This window comes from Budorcas taxicolor, chromosome Y (assembly GCF_023091745.1).
Source record: "Budorcas taxicolor isolate Tak-1 chromosome Y, Takin1.1, whole genome shotgun sequence".
Lineage (NCBI taxonomy): Eukaryota > Metazoa > Chordata > Mammalia > Artiodactyla > Bovidae > Budorcas > Budorcas taxicolor.
In genome coordinates this window covers 10,713,058-10,733,763 of record NC_068936.1, presented here as the reverse complement: position 1 = coordinate 10,733,763, position 20,706 = coordinate 10,713,058, and the positions used below count along the sequence as shown (strand labels likewise).

Below are 20,706 nucleotides of genomic sequence, written 5' to 3'. Positions count from 1 at the left end.
GTGGCCGAGAGGGTGGTGGACAGCACACGATGGACACGCCCCTAGACCGGATGGCATCTTCCGTGGTTCCTGGGATCCAGCTCCACTACGTGGCCAGACTCTGATCCAGAGAGCTAGCAGGTTTTGCATCTGCCGCTACCTCAGGCACTGTCATTGATCTGGTTCTGGAAATTCCAGCCACGGTTTCCTGATCCACAATCCAAACAGCACACTCCTGTGTCCCACAGGACCTTCACTATCTGGGAGCTCTCCCTGAGTATCCAGAGGATACACAGGGGTGCCAAGTGGCTGGATACTTTTCTCCATGGGACAGACAGACTGTTGCTGGCCGGATGCTAGGGGAGTAGGGAGAAACCCCACCGTTTGCCACGTTGATCTCCATTGTTCAGGGACACCAGGACCCTAGGGTATAGAGCTCTCTCTTTGTCTCTTTGTCTCTGCTTTGGCATAGCACTGTTTGGAGCAATCCTCCCTTGTGTGTTCCAGGGCTGGTGTCTGTGTGTCTCCTTCTCTTTAAGTGGTGCTGTTGCCATTTGCCACTCTATGGACACCAGCGCTTATAGGAGAAGCTTATCCTTGGAGTGAAGGCAAGCGCTTCTCCTCCTGAGTGAGTTGCACTGACGGGAGATCAGTTATTTTTTCCACAGGTTTCGAGAGTGCTTTCTCCATCTTGAAAGCCAACAGTGGGCAGTCCCTGCTGAACCGCAGAAGGGGTCGGGTAACCCTCCCTCCCTCACTGGACAGACATGAACCTGCACAGGCCTGAGGTGGCTTGGCCACACTTTTCACAGAGGGAGAAATGGGGCATGCTCTGCTGGCATGAGGAAGCTCCCTGAACCTTGTTCAAATTCCTGCCAGTGAGTCGCTAAGGACAACTCCCTGTTAAGTTCCGTGACTCACTGGTGCGGGAGACATGTACGTCTGCCCATTTACCCTATCGAGGCCCTTTCAGGTGGTTCTGTTCTCCATCTGAGAACACGTACCAGCCTGCCCAGTTACCCAATCCTGTGGGGCTGGGGGCAGCAACAGGAACAATCTAAGCCATCCATCGTATAGTCCTGACCCCCTATATATGCTTTCTGCAAAGAGTACAAAGAGTGATGTTTCAGACTGGAAGACTATGCAGGTAGCAAGTGCCTATGCTGCGGTGCTGGTCCATTTCTGAAACCTCACATAAACGGCAAGTGTTGCTCATGCTCACGGTACGGTCAGGGAAAGAATTCCCAGTGTTCGAGAAGGATGGAAAGGCCTTTGTAGCTGCATGTCCAAAGGGCTGTGGGGTCACCCGCTGTGGCTTCTGTGTCTGGCATTGCAGCCTGTTCTGTGTCTTGGCTCCTCTGCACTCTCCCTGGTGGCCCCCAGTCAATTTCTTCCTGCCTCTCCTTTCTGCCAGGCTTCCTGGGTGCACCACTGTGATTCCACTTAGAAACTGCTCACTCAGTGAGATAACAGGCATTGGTACCCTGGCTCCAGTGCGTCTCATGGCCTGAGTATGTACCTTTCCCTATGGCTTTCATGTTTTCGCTATCCAACTTCCATCACCTGGCTGGGTCAGTTCCGACACTTCATATTCACAAGCGTACTGTCAGGCAATTTTGTGCGCACACATGCACACACATGCGTGTGTACACACTAATATCCCTGACAGGAAACTTGCAGATATGCAGAAGTACAAGCTTTCTTCTCCAGGAACATGAGTTTTGCTAACCACCCGAGTTTCTCTGTCCTGGTTATTTTCTTTCACATGCTCATCGATCATGTCAGGTTGCACTTCTAACTCTGTGATTTAGCCTCAAAGGCTACAAAATTTTGGCATTTTTCTCCTGACAGGGACCGATCTGCAGAGAATTGGGCAGGTTGGAAACGCTCGCCCTGGACAGCTGAGTGACAGGCACCTGCGTTCTGCATTCTCCCATCACCTTGGAACAGCTTCCCAGTACCAGTCAGGCTATTCTGATCCATTGTCTGTGCAGTCCTTCAGGGCACCAGAAAACAAGGACGTCTGGGCTCAGCTGACTTGGAGAACTGTCTTCTTGGTGTGCACCTATCTAGGTCATTCCTGGTCAAATCCGTGTCCCTTTTGCTAGCCTACCACCCCTTAGGGCCCACAACATTCTGAGTGAGGCCCCCTGTTCTTTCTATCTGTGTAGCTTTCGATGTGCACCTGTCTACCTGTGCTTCCAAGTGCTATCTCCCTTTAGCAGGAAGAGGCCAAAGAGATGTCCGAGCCTCCAAGGGCCCCCAGGGACTGTGATGGGCCTGTGTGTGATCCAGTGCTGTGAGGATCCGTGTGTATGTTTGGCAAAACCAATACAAATATTGTAAAGTAAAATAAATAAAAAATATAAGAATTAAAAAGAAAAAACCAAATTCTTCCCTTAGATGAAGATTGTTTACAACCCAGTGTGTGTCCATTGGCTGGACATGGTCCTTGGAATTTCGCTGATGGGTTTGGACCCTAAACTTCAAAATGATGGCAGAAGGTAGAAAGACATTTAGACGTTGTTCTGCGAAAGCAAGGAGAAAGGCACTACTGCCAAAAAGATGACTAAGAGGGAACAATAATAGTCTTCTATCATTGGAAAAATATAATGGTCCCAGGGAGAGTATTTAGATAATATAAAAAGGATCCTTGGGAAGGAAAATTCAGACTCTCAGGAACATTTTCTACGTCAGGACTTGTGAAATAGTGTTCCAAAAAAAGAGGCAGAAACTGTCTTCACTGAAACATGGAAAGTCACCTGAAAATTGAACATGATAAGAACTCCAGCTGGGCATCGCCAATCTACTTCTTAAAGATGAGTTTGCCAAGATGTAGATTTAAGAAAGATCTTGAACTGTAGGCCAAGAGCGAACAAGCTATTGCTGCAGGGAAAACATAGATACGTCTCATTAAGTATAATGGTAAGTAATGTAAGCTAGACACAGGGATGCATACTGTATGATTCCGTTCATGTAAAGGTCCAAAAGAGACCGAACTAATCTATGCGTTGAAAGTCAGATATCCTAGTTATCTTTGGAGTGCGGTGATTGGGAGAGACACAAGAGAGTTTTCAGGGTTGCCGGTGATGTTCTGTTTCTTGATTTGGATGCTAATTACGTGGATGTGTTTAGCTGGTGAGTATCCATGGAACTGTACACTCCTGACTTATGTATTTTTCCATATGTATATTGATAACAAAAAGTTATAAAGCTTTTAAAAATATAAATACATAACCATGTATTGAGGAAGGAGCACATAGATAAAGGGCCACTTCTGATACAAGGCGTGCAACCTGAGGCCATAAAGATAAGGTGGCATTTCCACACGTAGTCCCTTGTGTTTATGACTACCCTGACCCACGGAATCCCCCAACAGATGATGACCTGGGAAACCTGCCCTTACTGGGCCCACAGATCAAGCCTCCCTTGGGCAGATAGCAGTTTTTCTATCTCAAAAACAACAAGAGGGCTTGATTCCACCCACCCTCACTGATTTGCTAAATATGAATACTCTCTTTCAGTTGGTCTCATTAGGCCCAGGTAGGACTCCTTACAGTCAGGCATCCCTGCTTACCTACAGAGCCCGTGTGCCTAGGAAGCCAGTCCTCGGTTGGGCACAGGGATATCGAAGACGGTCAGCCAGGACGCAGCTTCCCTCTGAGTTTCCGATGGTGCAAATCCCCTCTGAAAACACCAGACAGCCTGCTCCAGCAAGACTGCTAGAATCCTCTCTCAGGTGCAGACACACACCTTTGCCCCTCAGGCCCCAAAAGCCACAGGCAAGGCCCAGATGACAGAAGGAATTTACGTCAGGGCTTCCAGCATGAGCCATGGGGTATCTTGGGCAGGACTTTCCCTAGACCCTGAAAACCAGCAGGCCCTGAACTGCCCCCAGGGGCTTCCCTGTCTCCCGCTCTCCTGAGGTCCCTTGGGACATGCAATGAGCCCACCATCCTTGCTTCCTCCCTGTTCCCTCCCTCATAGGCACACCCCGGCAGAGGAACACACGCGTACACCAACACCTGCACTTTCTTCGCCTTTCTGCACTACCAGGAGACTGGAAGTGCCTGGAGGCATGCCACGCTCACACCTTGTCTCTCTTAGGATGCCTGTGGGTTTGCACGGACAACCTACCTTATTAGCATGTCTTGCATTTTCTGTCGCATCGTGCCAGTGTGTGCCACCCTCATGGAGAGAGCGTGCTGGCTGATGGGCTGATCCTGGGCAGCCCTGGTCCAGGACTTTCCCGGGTCTCCTTTTTATGTGTGTGGAACAAGTCTCCAGTGCAGCAGGCAATCTGTGTCTCTTTCTCCTTCAGGTCTCTTCCTTCTCAGCAAGACCTTAGCCTCCTCAACCATCCCAGGTCCTCTGTATCCGCATCCACCATTTCCGCATGCCGGCTCATGTCCGCACAGACTGTGGGCTCCACAGGCGGTGGTTTGAAATCCCCACACCACTTGATTTGCCCTGGGTGAATCCAGAGACCATGCACCCGCTCTTCCTGGTCCAAACACATACTACAACACGGGAGAAATGGTGAGCGTGTTTCTGTATTTCCTCTAATTCCAGATGTCTGGAGCCAAGTTCCTGTGTTACTACTGGCCATCCTTTCCTCATTCCCATCCTGGACAGGGTCACTGCGGAGATACAGTGAGCAACCACCCTCAGACTTGTGATGCCTTGTGTCTCCTCTTCTGGTTGCTTGGCATCTCCTCTCTTGTTGCCTTCATCTCTGCTTTTTCCCTGGACCAGACACACACACACACACACACATACACACATACACACATAAGCACAGACAACACAAGCATACACGTGTATACAATTACAGGCTTGATACAGAGACACAAACGTGTACAGGGAACACAGGTGTTTCAGGAGCTGAAGGCACCATGTCCAGCACTGTTGGAGATGGCGTCAGTAGGCACCACGTCCTGCCCTTGGAGCTCCCTGTCCACCTCCTCCCTGAGCACTTCCGTATTTTCCGAAGGCAGCCTGAAGCAGCTTCCAGCGCAGCATGTGTGGCTGTGGAGAGACGCCGATTGGTGGAGGTGTAAATTCACAGAAGATCCCAAGGTCAGCACACAGGTGCCCTGGGACACCGGACAGGACGCCCTTTCAATGATAGGCTTTCCCAGGGTAAGGGGTGGGAGTGTAAGGCACAGGCATTCTTAAACTCATTGACTAACAGGAGGCTGGGGGATGGCTTGACACACGGAAAGAAGATTCTGACAAAGATACTTAATTCATCCTGTTTCTAGTAGTATCACCTGGACTCCCGCACTGAGGAAGACTTGCTTCACTTGGACACACCGAGTTCCAAAGCCCCCAGTCTCAGCAGGTCATGTGCTACATGCAGGACCCAAAGCCTGGCTCTGCAGCCAGCTTGCATGAGCCTGAGCATCCCCATTTGGAAAAGGACAGTGTCCTGGCCACGACACGGCTGTCCCTTCAGGGCCCGCCTCCAGACACCCTCCCCGCATGTGTCTCTGTCAGTTACCGCTCGGAGCAGAACTTTCCTTCCTCGGGTAATACGTCACAGGATTGTCCCACATGTCTTGACCAATGATCTGCTGGCAACACAAGCAAGGTCAGCCCAGGGCTGACCAGGCCCAAACACTCTCGTGAGCATCCAAGAACTCCAACATCAGTCATCAACTGTATGCAGGCCCAAAGCAACTCCACCTCAGCAATCCTGTTCGATCCTGGGCAGTTGTGGCCTGACAACCAGTTGAGAAATTTAAGACTCCTGATATACAGCCTGCAGCTGGGTGCTCCTCATTCAAAGTCCAAGAACCAGTGGAGTGGCGTGGAATAACGCGCCCTATACCCTGCAGAAAGACAGGGAACACAGGGGTGGATTCCGCAGGTGGATCATCCATCCCCTAACACACCTACACCTCCATGAAGCCATGTCTTACCAGTGATGTCAAGGTAATACTCCTTAATGATCACCATGTTCCAGAAGTAGGCGTTGTCCCCAAAGGAAATGATCACCTTGCCGTTGGACCTTGGATGGCTCTGCACCTGCACCTTCTAGGACAGGGATGAGGGTAAAGGTACAAGCTTCTAGGTGCCTCAGCTTGCCTCCCAGGCAGGCATTAACAGTTTCCACAAAACCTCTGCACATTCTCACATCACATGAACATAGATAACATGATCCCCCCAACTCCCCACCAAGTCCCGTACACGCATGCCCTCATTCTCCCTCACTGACCTTCACGTCAATCTTGTAGTTAAGAAAGTCTTTATCTTGGTCGCTGATCATGACAGAAACGTGAGCGTGGTTCATAATCTGCTTGAGGTCAAGGAGCCATGCAGGCCACATGCTGGGCCAGAAGAGCCAATAGCAACAGCCCTAGTCTTGAGTGGAAGAAGCACACTGGAATAGGAATTTCCAAGGATGCTGGGTACTTCCACTTGCCCAGCCACCACTCATATCCTCAGGCCCTGCCGTGCCATCAGACCCACTCCTGGCTCTGGGTTCCTTGTGGTGTTCTGCATCTGAGGTGGTCTGCATCCCCCAAGCAGGGGTTGTTTCTGACTGCTACGCTCCTCCTCCTGACTTGTGTGTGCTGGGTAGTGTAATGTCACTGCTTATCGTGTCAGGATTTGCAGTCCCTGTTGCACACTGTGTCTTCAGGCAAGGGGGTGGTGTGCATGTGTATGTGTGAGTGTGTGTGTGAGTGTATGTGTGTGTGTGTCTTCAGCAAGAAGGCCCTCGGTCTCTGACCTGCTCCCTGTCTTCACAGCAGATGGCAGGCGTGTGTCTGAATCCGTCTGGCACTCAGAGCAGATGAGAATAGCAGCCCCTTCCAGCTCCTCTTTGCTTGTGGACCACCTCGTGCCTTTGCATTGCACTAGTGACAGCAACTCCAGGGGCTCTGACTGACGGGCATGGGTCTTGGACTCCCGCTCTCTCAGCTCTTTCCCGGGATCATCCACATTTACAACAATAACTGTCTCTGGTGGCTGCTCTGGTGTACTGTCTCTCGTCATTCCTGACCTAGAGGCCTCAGGTGCTGATCCTCCTCAGATGCAGGCCTGAGGGAGACACCCAAAGTCATGGCTGTGACACTTACAGCTGTGGCCCTAAGGGACTCTTCTCAGCTGTGCCTTTGGAGCCTGCCTCTGCCTCGGACCACACTTCATTCAGGGGTCTCCCACGCCTCCCCTGTTCCCTTGCCCTGTGGCCTCACCTGTTTTAGCAGGATCTTCAGCACAATCATCTTGAAGGTGCCTTTGCCATTCTTTAATTTGGCTATAAAGCTCACAACTTTTAGCGGCACAGTAACGCAATTTTTCTAACGTGCACTGTTAGAGTTTGATGAGCTCTTGTTGAGTTTCTTGGTTTCAGTTAGAAAGCCCTGCATTACTCTTAGGGCTCTAGAAGCTTCTGAAACAAAGGAAAGACTACAAGTATTCCAGACTAATTGGATGATGATATAGATTTCTAAATACTTAACAGATTCTGCTTCCCCGCCACCTAAATATTTGCCCCCAACTCCTGAAGAGCTTCATGATTTTATTGCGGGAATCTGGTAGAACTGAGATTTCTCAGTGCTTCGTAATTTCATCAGTAAGCTTTTCTGAGGTGAAAAACACATTGGAGTTAGTTTTTAAGTTAGCCCTAGACATAGCAATCAGGGAAAAAAGGAAATTAAAGGAATACAGATTGGAAGAAAAAAAAAAAATACTGTTAGAAGATGCCATGACCCTCTACACAGAGAACAATAAGGATGTCAGCAGAAAATTACTTGAGCTAGTCAATGAATAGAGTATAGCTGCAGGAGACAAACTTAATACTCAGGAATCCCTTGAGTCCCTTTCATTCTGATACACTAGCAATGAAAAGCAAGAAAGAGAACTTAAGGAAAGTATCTCATTCACCATCCAGGGAAGAGAATCAAATATTTAGGAATACGGTCACTTGAAGAAAGCAAGGACCTGGTACAGAAAACCATAAAACCATGGTGAAAGACATCAAAGATCACACAAATAGAAGAAGACGTGTACCATGTTCTTGGATCAGAAGAATCAGTATAGTGACCACGAGTGTGCAACTCAAGGCAATCGATCAGTACGTTCATTCACATTGATATTCTCATATTCAACTGTGAAATCCCTATCAAAACACCAACGGTGTGTTTCACTGACCTAGAACAAATAATTTCACAATCTGTGTGGAAACACAAAAGACCTCCAAAGAGGAAATCACTCTTGAGAAACAATGGAAACGGAGGAATCAGACTTCCTGACTTCAGACTATACTACAAAGCTACTCATCAAGAGTATAAGGTCCTGGGCCAAAGACAGATATACAGACCCATGGAACAAAATAGGGAGTCCAGAGACGAAGCCACACACCCACGGCCTCCTTGTCTTTGACAGAGGAGGCATCAATATGCAACGGAGCAAAGACAACCTCTTGAACAAGCGGGTCTGGGAAAACAGTCAACCACATTAAAAGAATGAAATGTTTGCTAATGGCACACACACAAACAAATGCAAAATGGATTAAAGACCTAAGTGGAAGACCGGAAACTATAACGTTCTTAGAGAAAAACACAGGCAGAACACTCTCTGACAGAAATCACAGCAAGATCTTCTCCTCAGTGACCCACCTCCCAGAGTAATGGAAATAAACACAGAAGGAAACAACAGTGACCAATTTAAATTTCTAAGCTTCTGCACAGTGAAGCAAACTATAAGCAAGGTGAAAAGACAGCCTTCAGAACTGGAGCAAATTACAACAAAGCACACAGCTGCCCAAGAGTTAATCTCCCACATATACAAGCAGCTCATGCAACTCAATACCAGAAAAATAAACAACCCGACCAAAAAGTGGGCAAAAGAACTAAATAGACATTTCTCTAGAGAACATATACTGATGGCTAACGAACACAGGACACATGCTCAACATCACTCATTATCAGAGTGATGAGAGTCAATACCGCAATGAGATGTCATCTCACACTGGTCCCAAGGACCATCACCCAAAGTCTCAAGCAAGAAACCCTGGAGAGGGAGTGAAAAGGTAACCAACTTACACTGTTGCTAGGAATGAAAACTGGTATAGCCACAATCAACCATATGATTTCTTCAAAACCTGGAAATGGAACTGTCCTATGACCAGCAATCACCCAAGCATACACCCCAAGGAAAGCAAAACTGAAAGAGACACATGTACGCCGCTATTCATCCCACGATTGCTGGGGTCCAGCACAGGCAGGATCCAGGCAAACCCTCAGGAGAAACGGCGAATGATTTAGAGAGAGATAAGGAAAGAATGTTGTAGATAAGAAAATAGAGGGGAGAAAGAGGCTGTTATTCCTTGGCCAGGCAAGAGGGAGCTTCTGTGTTCCAAGGGATCAGCCTGAAAAAGAGAGGGAGGGAGAGGGAGAGAGAAAGAAAGAAAGAGGAAAAAAATAAAAATGCGGGGTGACCAAGCTTCTTCAGTGAGCAAGGCCCATTATTTTACTTTCAAAGGGACTTTTATACCTTCAGTTGTACGTAGAGGGAAGTGAAAGATGCAAAGTCATACAGAGTCAGGCCAAACATTACATCTGTTTTGTCTCTGTCAAAACCACGATTTTTTTTTCTGCATACCTTTCCGAGAAACAATACTGTGTACGTTATCTTCTGGCCTTGGAGGCCTGTGAACATTTTATGACCCTCTTTAGATAAAGGCTCTTCAACCAGAAAACTTATTTTCCCTTGAAATGTGTTTTCTCTCTATTTCTAACCTATGTCCGCCTCAGAAAGTATTAAACAAGTTACATTTCTCACGGAGGAAAGGTGCAGTGAGTTACAAGAAAGAAAGAACCAATTAGCTCAAAGGTCTGATGTGGTTAATTTCAAGGCTACACTTCTTCTTACATTACAACTATGTTAACGAATGCACTCTCAGGTGTCCGATGGATAAGAGATATGGGAACTCAGCGACAAGCTTCGGCCCAATAATGAAATCCTACGCCAGCACTACTCTAATAACTTTTAATTCTTTGGAAGGCTCTATGTTTCAGGCTTCCCATGCTTCTCACAGTTGGGAGGCTGTGAACAATCCTATGCGTAGCTGCAAGAGTCTGGATAAACCTGTCAAGCAAGCTAGAATGCTAACAGTGGGGGTTTGATTTGAAATATTCCTCTCATGTCCAGGAGACTTATTAGCTAGATAGAGCCCTAAGCTGATTTACTCCAGAGAAAGGTGGTTGTGGATAGCCCCCTGTATGTCAGGAGAGTTGGTGAAAGGCACAAAATAGTGAGACAGACAGATTCTGGTTTGGGGGTAGATGCTCGAGCAGGTCTAGGGAGACCCTCGAGTCCTGAAGCCTTGCTTTAACAGTTCATTCCCCCATGACCTTGTCATGGGTGGGATCTCCCGTGCTGGCTCCCGGCGCACGACTGTTTATGATAGCTAGGGCATGGAAGCAATCTAGATATCCACTGCAGGTGAATGGATAAGAAAGTGGTGGTATATATACATGGTGGACTATTACTCAGCTGTGGAAAGGAATGCATTTGAGTCAATTCTAGAGAGGTGGGTGAAACAGGAGCCTCCTCTACAGAATGAAGTAAAGTCAAAAAGAGGAATACAGGTCCTGGGTAGGAATGCATATGTATGAAATTTGGAGAGATGGTCCTGATGATCCAACATGCAGGGCAGCAAAGGAGACAGACATGGAAAGAACAGACTGTGGAGAGGGCAATGGTGGGGTGATTTGAGCGAAGAGCACTGAAACATATACGTTACCATACATAAACAGATGACTGGTGCAAGTTCAGTGCATGAGGCAGGGCACCCAAAACCAGTGCTCTGGGACAACAAAGAGCAATAGTCTGGGGAGTGAGGTGGGAGGAAGGTTCTGGATGCAGGAACACATGTGTACTGGTGACCTACTCTTGTTGATGTAAGGCAAAAACTAACCCAATATGTAAATTTAATGTCTTCCCATTAAAATAATTTGAAAAAAATGAAAAGATTGCTTTCTGAAATTTCAGTGTTGGGAGCACAATGGTCCAGCCTCTCTTCTGATCCTATGTAACAATGTCTGGTTTGAATGAGGGTAGTGGAGCCATCCCATGTTGAAAGTCAGGAAGGGCAGTGGGAGGAGATACCCCTCATCCAACGTAAGGAGCAGCGGCTGAGCTTCGCGGCAACAGCCGTGAAGAGATACCTCACGTCCAAGGTAAGAGAAACCCAAGTAAGACGGTAGGTGTTGCAAGAAGGCATCAGAGGGCAGACACACTAAAACCATACTCACAGAAAACTAGTCATTTTAATCACACTAGGACCACAGCCTCTTCAAACTCAATGAAACCAAGCCATGCCCACGGGGCAACCCAAGGCGGGCGGGTCATGGTGGAGAGGTCGGACAGAATGTGGTCCACTGGAGAAGGGAATGGCAAACCACTTTAGTATTCTTGCCTTGAGAACCCCATGAACAGTATGAAAAGGCAAATGGTAGGATACTGAAAGAGGTACTCCCCAGGCCAGTAGGTGCCCAATATGCTACTGGAGGTCAGTGGAGAAATAACTCTAGAAAGAATGAAGGGACGGAGCCAAAGCGAAAACAATACCCAGCAAAAGGAAAAAAAGGAGAATTACACACCAGAACATTCGGCACACCTAAACCACACAACTAACAGCCAAAAGCCAACAGAAAACAACCAAATTACACGCCAGAGCAGCATTCTGCATGACTCAGCCCCGCCAACTAGCAGCCCCAAGAAAAGGGAGAAAAGCCGCTTGACATACCAAAGCAATATAATAGCACACAAGCAGCCCCAATGCAACGGGGAAAAAAAAAAAAATGCTGAATTAAACATCAAAACAACATTCAACCCTACTAATAGCTTCAAATGGAGGGAAAAAAGCCACTTTATACACAAAAGCATCATTCCGCACAACCAGCAGCCCAAAAGACGAATTACACACCAGAACAACATTCTTCATGATTAAGCCACCCCAAATAGCAGCCCCAAGCCCATGGAGAAAACCAGAGGTACACACCAGACCAACATTCTACGCGACTCAGCCCCCACAACTAGCAGCCGCAAACAAAGGGATAAAAGCCGCTTTACACACCAAAGCAATAGAACGGAGCACAAGCAGCCCAAAGGCAACAGGGAAAAATAATTTAAAAAGCCGAATTATACACCAAAGCAACATTCAGCCCGACTAGCAACCCCAAGTGGAGGGAGAAAAGCCGCGTTACCCAGCAAAGGAACACTCCGCACAACTAGCAGCCCCAAGCCCACAGAGAAAAGCCGAATTACTCGTCAGAGCAACATTCTGCACTATTAAGCCCTCGCAACCTGCAGTCCCAAGCAAAGAGAGAACAGCCTTACACACCAAAGCAATAGTACAACGTACTAGCAGCCCCAAAGCAACGGAAAAGAAATAAAACTGAATTAAACACCAAAACAAAATTCAGCCGGACTAGAACACGCAAGTGGAGGGAGAAAACCCGTGTTACCCATCAAACCAGCATCCCACACAACTGGCAGCCCCAAGCCAATGGAAAAAAGCCGAATTACGCACCAGAGCTACATATTTCACGTCTAAGCCCCCGCAACTATCAGCCACAAGCCAACAAATTACACACCAGAGCAACATTCTCCCTGACTCAGCCCCGCAACTAGCCGCCCCAAGCCAACGGAAAAAAAAAAAAACAAACACCCGAATTACAAACTAGAGCAACATTCTGGACCACTCAGCCCCAAGCCAAAGGAGAAAAGCCCCTTTACACACAAAAGGAATAGCACGGCGCACAAGCAGCCCCAATGGATCGGGAAAAAATGTAAAAAGCGGAATTACACAGCAAAGCAACATTCAGCCCGACTAGCAACCCCAACTGGAGGGCGTAAAGACGCGTTACCCCCCAAAGCAGCATTCCACACAACTAGCAGCCCCAAGCCAATTGGAAAAGGCGAATTACACACCACAGGAATATCCTGCGCGATTAAGCCCCCGCCACCTGCAGCCCCAAGCCAAAGGAGAAAAGCCTGTTTACACACCAAAGCAACTGTCCAGAGCACTAGCAGCCCCAAGGCAACAGGACAAAAAAAAAAAAAAAAAAAAAGAAGAAGAAGAAAGAATTAAACACCACAACAACATTCAGCCAGACTAGAACATCCAAGTGGAGGGAGATAGGCCTTGTTACCCACCAAACCAGCATCCCACACCATTACCAGCCCCAAGCCAAGGAACAAAAGCCGGTTTACACACCAAAACAATACTCCGGTGCACTAGCAGCCCCAAGCCAATGGAAATAAAGCCAAATTACACACCACAGCAACATTCTGCACAACTAAGGCCCCACAACTAGCAGCCCCAAGCCAACGGATAAAAGCTGAATTACACACCACAACAACATTCTGCAGGACCAAGCCCCCACAACTAGCAGCCCCAAGACAAAGAAAAAAACCCAAATTACACACCAGAGCAACATTCTGGACGACTAAGCCCCCGCAACTAGCAGCCTCAAGACAAGGGAGAAAAGCCGGTTTACACACCAAAGCAATAGTACGCGCACTAGCAGCCCCAAGCAAATGGGAAAAAAAGCCAAGTTACACACCACAGCAACATTCTGCACAACTAAGCCCCAGCAACTAGCAGCCCCAAGTGGAGGGAGAAAAGCTGGTTTACACACCAAAGCTATTGTCTGGCGCTCCAGCAGCCCAAGTCATCGGAAACAAACAAACAAACAAAAAGCCTATTTACCCACCAGACCAACATTCAGCCCCACTAGCACCCACAAATGGAGGAAGAAAAGCCACGTTACCCACCAAAGCAGCACTCAGCACAAATAGCAGCCCCAAGCCAACGGAAAAAAGGCAAATTACACACCAGAGCAACATTCTGCACGACTAAGCCCCACAACTAGCAGCCCCAAGTCATAGGAGAAAAACCGTTTTACACACAAAAGCAATAATATGCCCCACTAGCGACTCCAATGCCAAAGGTTAAAAAAAAAATACGAATTACACACCAGAGCAACATTCAGCCTGACTTAGCAGCTCCTTGAGGAGAGAGAAAAGCCGCGATACCCACCAGAGCATCATTCCGCACAACTAGAAGCCCCAAACCAACGGAAAAAGCCAACTTACACACCAGAGCAACATTCTCCACGACCAAGCCCCCACAACTAGCAGCCCCAAGCCAACAGAAAAAAAATGAATTACACACCAGAGGGATATTCTGCACAACTAAGCCCCGCAAGTAGCAACCCCAAGTCAAGGGAGAAATGCCCGTCTACATGCCAGAACAATAGTTCTGCACACTAGCAGCCCCAAAGCAAGCGAAAGAGAAAAACAACTGAATTACACACCAGAGCAACATTCAGCCTGACTAGCAGCTTCTTGTGGAGGGAGACAAGACGTGATACCCACCAGAGCATCATTCCACACAACTAGAAGCCCAAAACCAACGGAAAAAAGCCAAATTACACACCAGAGCATCATTTTGCACATCTAAGCCCCCACAACGAGCAGCTCCAAGCCAACGGAAAAAAACCTGAATTACACACCAGAGCAACATTCTGCAGGACTAAACCCCCCTAACCGGCAACCCCAGGTCAAGGGAGAAGAGCCGAATTACACACCAGAGCAACATTATGCACGACTAAGCCACCGCAACTAGCAACCCCAAGTCAAGGGAGAAAAGCCAGTTTACATGCCGAGACAACTGTTCTGCACAGTAGCAGCCCCAAGGCAACGGGGGGAAAAAAAAAAGCCAAATTACTCACCAGAGCAACCTTCAGCCCTTCTAGCAGCTCCTTGTGGGAGGAAGAAAAAAAGTGATACCCACCAGAGCATCATTCCGCACAACTAGCAGCCCCAAACCAACAGAAAAAAGCCATATTACACACCAGAGCAACATTCTGCACGACTAAGCCCCTGCAAATAGCAGCCCCAAGCCAACGGAAAGAAACCCGAATTACACACCAGAGCAACATTCTGACGACTAAGCCCCCCCAACTGGCAGCCCCAAGCCAATGGAAAACAGCCGAATTTCATACCAGAGCAACATTCTGTACGATTAAGCCCCCGCAACAAGCAGCCCCAAGCCAACGGAAAAAAGAAGCCGGTTTACATGCCATAGCAGTAGTAAAGCGCACCAGCAGCCCCAAGGAAACGGGGGTGGGAGAGTCGAAATAAACAGCAAAACAACCTTCAGCCCTACTAGCAGCCCCAAGCGGAGGGAGAAAAGCCGCGTTACACAACAAAGCAGCATTCCACACAACTAGCAGCCCCAAACCTACGGAAACAATCCAAATTACACACCACAGCACCATTCTACGTGACTAAGGCCCCGCAACTAGCAGCCCCAAGCCAACGGAACAAAGCCGAATTACACACTAGAGCAACATTCTACACGACCAAGCCCTTGCAACAAGCAGCCCCAAGCCAACAGAGAAAAGCTGACTTTCACACCAGAGCAACATGCTGCATGACTAAGCCCTCACAACTAGCAACCGTAAGCCAACGGAAAAAAAGCCGAATTTCACACCAGAGTAACATTCTGCACGACTAAACCCCGCAACAAGCCGCCCCAAGCCAATGGAAAAAAAAAAAAAAAAAAAGCCAGTTTACATGCCACAGCAGTAGTAAGGCGCACTAGCAGCCCCAAGGAAACGGAGTCGGTGGGCGGGGGGGGAGGCGTTGGCGGAAAAGTCGAAATAGCAAAACAACCTTCAGCCCGACTAGCAGCCCCAAACCTACGGAAAAAATCCAAATTACACACCACAGCAACATTCTGCATGACTAAGGCCCTGCAACTAACAGCCCCAAGCCAATGGAAAAGAAGCCGAATTACACACCAGAGCAAAACAACATTCGGCCGGACTAGCAACCCCAAGTGGAGGAGGAAAAGACGTCTTACCCACCAAAGTAGCATTCCGCACAACTAGCAGCCCCAAGCCAAGGGAGAAAAGCCAGTTTACACAGCAAAGAAATAGTCTGGCGCACTAGCAGCCGCAAGGCAACGGAAAGAAAAAAAAAAAAAAATTCGAATTACACACCAAAACAACATTCAGCCCAACTAGCACCCCCAAGTGGAGGAAGAAAAGTCGCGTTACCCGCCAAAACAGCATTCCACACAACTAGCAGCCCCAAGCCAACGGAAAAAAACCCGAATTACACATCAGAGCAACATTCTGCACGACTAAGCCTCCGCAACTAGCAGCCCCAAGCCAAAGGAGAAACACAAGTTTACACACCAAAGTAATAGCCCAGCGCACTAGCAGCCCCAAGGCAACGGGAAGAAAAAAACAAAAAGTCTAGTTACACACCTAAGCAACATTCAGCCAACTAGCAGCCCCACTCCAGTACTCTTGCCTGGAAAATCCCATGGACAGAGGAGTCTGGTAGGCTGTGGTCCATGGGGTCGGGAAGAGTCGGACACGACTGAGTGACTTCCCTTTCACTTTTCACTTTCATGCTTTGGAGAAAGAAATGGCAACCCACTCCAGTGTTCTTACCTGGAGAATCCCAGGGACAGGGGAGCCTGGTGGGCTTCCCCAAACCAATGGGAAAAAAGAAAGAAAAAAAAACGAATTACACACCGAATGCAACCAACATTCCGCCCTAGTAGCCATAAGCTTGTGGAGAAAAGTCCAGCCTTATATACCAAAGAAAAGTTACAATGGAAAAACAGCTTTCTCAGTCCCAGGGTAGGAGTATATGTCCAGTATATCCTCCCACAGCCAACATCCAGACATTTCAAACCCCCTTCTTTGCCCCACCCCCACTCCCACCCTCCCTCCTGTCCCCCAGCCCTCCATTCAGACAAAAGAACCCTCGAACTTCACCGGCTTTCCATTGCTACTTCAGGCACTGATTCTCCAAGGAATAAAAATTAAAGATACTTTTCAAGAAATAAACTAATAAGACTTTTAAGGGTAATGTACACACACACACGTATATACATACACTCAGCTACTAGCTCTTATGGGGAAAAGCCTGACAGGAAAATTCAGTCTGAGTTACCATTTTTCTCCAGTAAAATACTGATGCTATACCTATAAACATGTTCTTGTAAGGTGTAAATCCGGTTTTCCATCTTAAAATGCCTTTCTTTTGTTACCTTTCTTTTGTCTCGTTCTTCCGAACACGCAACACCAAACCTCCTCAGTCGACCACTAGCTAAACTAATGTTAAACGCAGCCCTGCCTCTTCCATCAAGAGCATAAGGAACCGGATGTATGGCGTGAGGAGACAAGCGTAAGGGACCTTTATGTATCACGAGATGAACCGCAGAGACAGTACGGCGGGAAGAAAATACAGAGGCAGAGGAGGGGTAAATGGAGACCTTTGAGGGACAGTCTAAAAAAAATAAAAATAAAAAGAGCCAAATATTCTACTAGATTTACCAATCGCGTTAACTTAATCACTATAAAATACAGAAGAGAACTTTTACCATTACCTGTTTTTCATAATTTATTGCCGTCTCAAACGTCACCAATATCATCACTCTTGCATGGCATATTGTTTAATTGTGTGTGATTTTCCTTTTCCGTAATACAAAAGAAAAGTAAAAATAAGAAAAAATAATGAAAATATTTAAAATATTTAGGAGTTGAAAGCCTTAGTGTCTTTGCAGTAAACATATTTGGAACTTTGTCATTAAGCAAATACAGGTAATGTTTTACACTAAAAATCCCAAAAGTAACAAAATGAGGAGATCCACTACGGACAATTTCTGCAATTTCTGTCACCTCAGTTTCTGTATAATAAACACAATTTTCAGCTAATACATGTCTATACCTGAAAAAACTCTGCTGACAGACTATTTTTCCCTAATATAAAATTCTTCCTTCTAGGAGTTAACATGAAAAATCATATCTAACAGAAGAAAATGGACTTAATGAAGGACAGGACTAACACTTATTTTCCAAGGGTTTCTCTAGAATTTATCTATGTAGTTTATATAGCCATTTAATATATATACATAAATATTTATACATGTATATATATATATTTATGCTTATGTAAGATTTCATATATACATATATATGTAAGTATATTAAATTTTACTATTCTTAAAAAGCAATACTATAGCTCCTTTTTCAGCGCTTATGTCTTATTTTAATACTGATGTCTACTAATCTTTATATTTCCCCAATCACAGAAATACTTAGAATTTCTTAGTAAGCTGTTATAAATAAGTAATACAGTGTGACTGGTTCTTCTAAAGTAGTGATTGATCTTTTTAATAATCTTCTTTAGTTGAATCCCTGGAGAAGGAAATGACAACCCATTTTGGTATTCTTGCCTGGAGAAGCCCATGGATAGAAGAGCACTGGGGCACTGGCAAGCTCCAATCCATGCAGTCTCAAAGAATGGGACAGAACTGAGCAAACATACTGTAGGTAAATGGGGCTTCTTTGATGACTCAGTGGAAAAGAATCTTCCTCCAGTACAGAAGACCTGAGTTTGATCCCTGGCTCAGAACAATCCCCTGGAGAAGGAAATGGCCACCCTCTCCAGTATTTTTGCCCAGAGAGTTTCACGGACAAGGAGCCTGGCAGGTTATAGGCCATGGAGTCGCAAAGAGCCAGAGACAACTAAGCAGTCAAGAACACGTAGGTAACAACTCAGTAGTGAAATCAGGCACCAAGGGTAAACACACCTTAATATATTTATATAAGATATAGTTTAGAAAATAATTTTTAGAGTAATGCTTACCAGTCTATTAGTATTAATGTCTTACTACAGAACCATTCTAATAGTATATGTCTATATTACTACATTCTTACTTGAAAGTTTTCCTATGGCTCTATTAGTATTAGTGATTACCTTTTTTCATTTCAACAGGTAAAATGGGCCCTTTGTTTTAATTTAATATCTCTTTTGGAAAGTAAATGTCATTGCTTAATTTTACTGATATTGCAGTAACTAATGTCACAAAACTTAAAACATGTAAGCAATTACAGTCAACTAATAATCAGATGATAATTAGTTCAAATAAAGAATTATGACATTAACCAATGAGAGTACACATTGGAAAAGCATTCCTGGAAATAAAGCATTATGATAGCTGCCATAAAAGGCATAAGAACATGCTCCAATGATTTAAAAAATGATTAATACACATGATTGTTATTTGTCACTTTCTGTATACTTATCAGAATAAATCAGCCATTTATTGTGATACAAAGATGTACACTGCAGTGCAGACACAGTGTCCCCTGCCCTGGGAATGCCTGGGTAGGAACTGGCGGCCAGGAGTGGAGCAGCTCAAAGGGGCCGGAGGCCAGTGGTGGGTAAGGGTTGCAGCTGGAGCCAGAGCCAAGATAGAGAAGCTACTGAGTCCTTCATGATGAAATATTGGGAAACGCCTCTTTCTCTGCTTTGTGTAGTTGATAGTTTGGATAGTGAAGCGATGGCTGAATGTCAAAACCTTTCAGCAGGACCTTGCAAGGGGAATCAGACTCTGTCTGGGGAATTTGTACTGTCTCAAAGTTGGATGCTTGAATTCAACAAAAGAGGGAGGAGCAGCATCAAAAAGGGGCAGGCAGTAACCTGGCTCAGAGAGAAGACCAGAGCACAGAGAGGAAGCAGGAAAGTGAGCCACATGTTGTTGGGAGAACTTTTCACTGCTGCACTTGTGATGATGGAGTTTTCTGATTCAGTCTCCTCTTGTTTTATGAACTTTTTAATCCTGTGTTTCAGTCAGTAGTGGCCCATATTATTGGTAATCCATCTCTACATGGAGATTTTTGGTCATGGCTGAAGTTCTTCTTCAGGGCAATTATCTGATCGCTCTCTGTGCTCCCCCTCTTCATTCTTAGCAATCTTGTCAACATAATTTGGTTCCAGGATTTAGCTGACCTGGCATTTGAGGTGTCAAGGAGGGAACCTCACCCATTCTCTAACAGCAGAATTACTGCTGATGTGCTCTTTAGCCTTTCACTGTAATCGCTCTTCCTCCTCCAGGATATGTTTGTCAGCCTTTTTACCCTTCATTTTGGCCAGTTGCTTAGTCTCCTGCATACATCTCTTCTCTGTTCACTTCTGTACCCATTATATTGCTTTGAAAATTGTTGGTTCAGTAAAGGAATTGGAATGCACCAGCGATATCAGCATAGAAAGAAACTGGCCTTACTACTTTGGATTTGGTTTACCCCTGGGTTTCCAATGTAAGATGGCAATGCGCTCTCCTGCATTGTGGCTGCCTCTTCTCTATCCTTTTTCCTTTATTCATTATCAGTGCCAGTAAAACAAAGACACCTGGCAAAGCACATCTTTTCAATTGAATGTCTTCTTCTTGGTGGTTTTCTTAAACAGCAGAGTTTTCCATTAGATGCTCTACCTGTGGGCTCTCCTGAGTAGCTTTATTTCTGCAAAGAAGTTCCCTCACCACACCCATCTAACGCCAGACTGAAACTGCTGCCAGCCACTAAGTTATCTGCCATCTGGAGGGGGTGGATGGGAACAGAAAGACTTCATGGGAACTCTTTTCCTCGTTCACCACTTCCCCCTCGACCCGCTGCCCCCAAAGAAAGTGGAGCATACCCTTTGAGGGCTCTGCCCATGTTTCCCTTATCTCTGAAGAATCTGAGGAATCCAGATTTTTATGTTAGGTGCATGTAAGGCAGAATCTTCCTGACACCACCATGGACTTTAAACACTTGAGAGTCTGAAAGGACCACTGATTTTTCTCAACCCTTTTCTAGTATTTGCCAGCCCCAGACCAGCACTGATCTGAATCCTCTTTCT

The 20,706-nt window shown here is 46.3% G+C and overlaps 1 pseudogene; it reads left to right on the top strand.

The window, feature by feature from the left end:
• Nucleotides 1–7,999: 7,999 nt before the first annotated feature.
• Nucleotides 8,000–19,905, top strand: LOC128070989 (etoposide-induced protein 2.4 homolog; annotated as a pseudogene).
• The last annotated feature ends 801 nt before the right edge of the window (nt 19,906–20,706 follow it).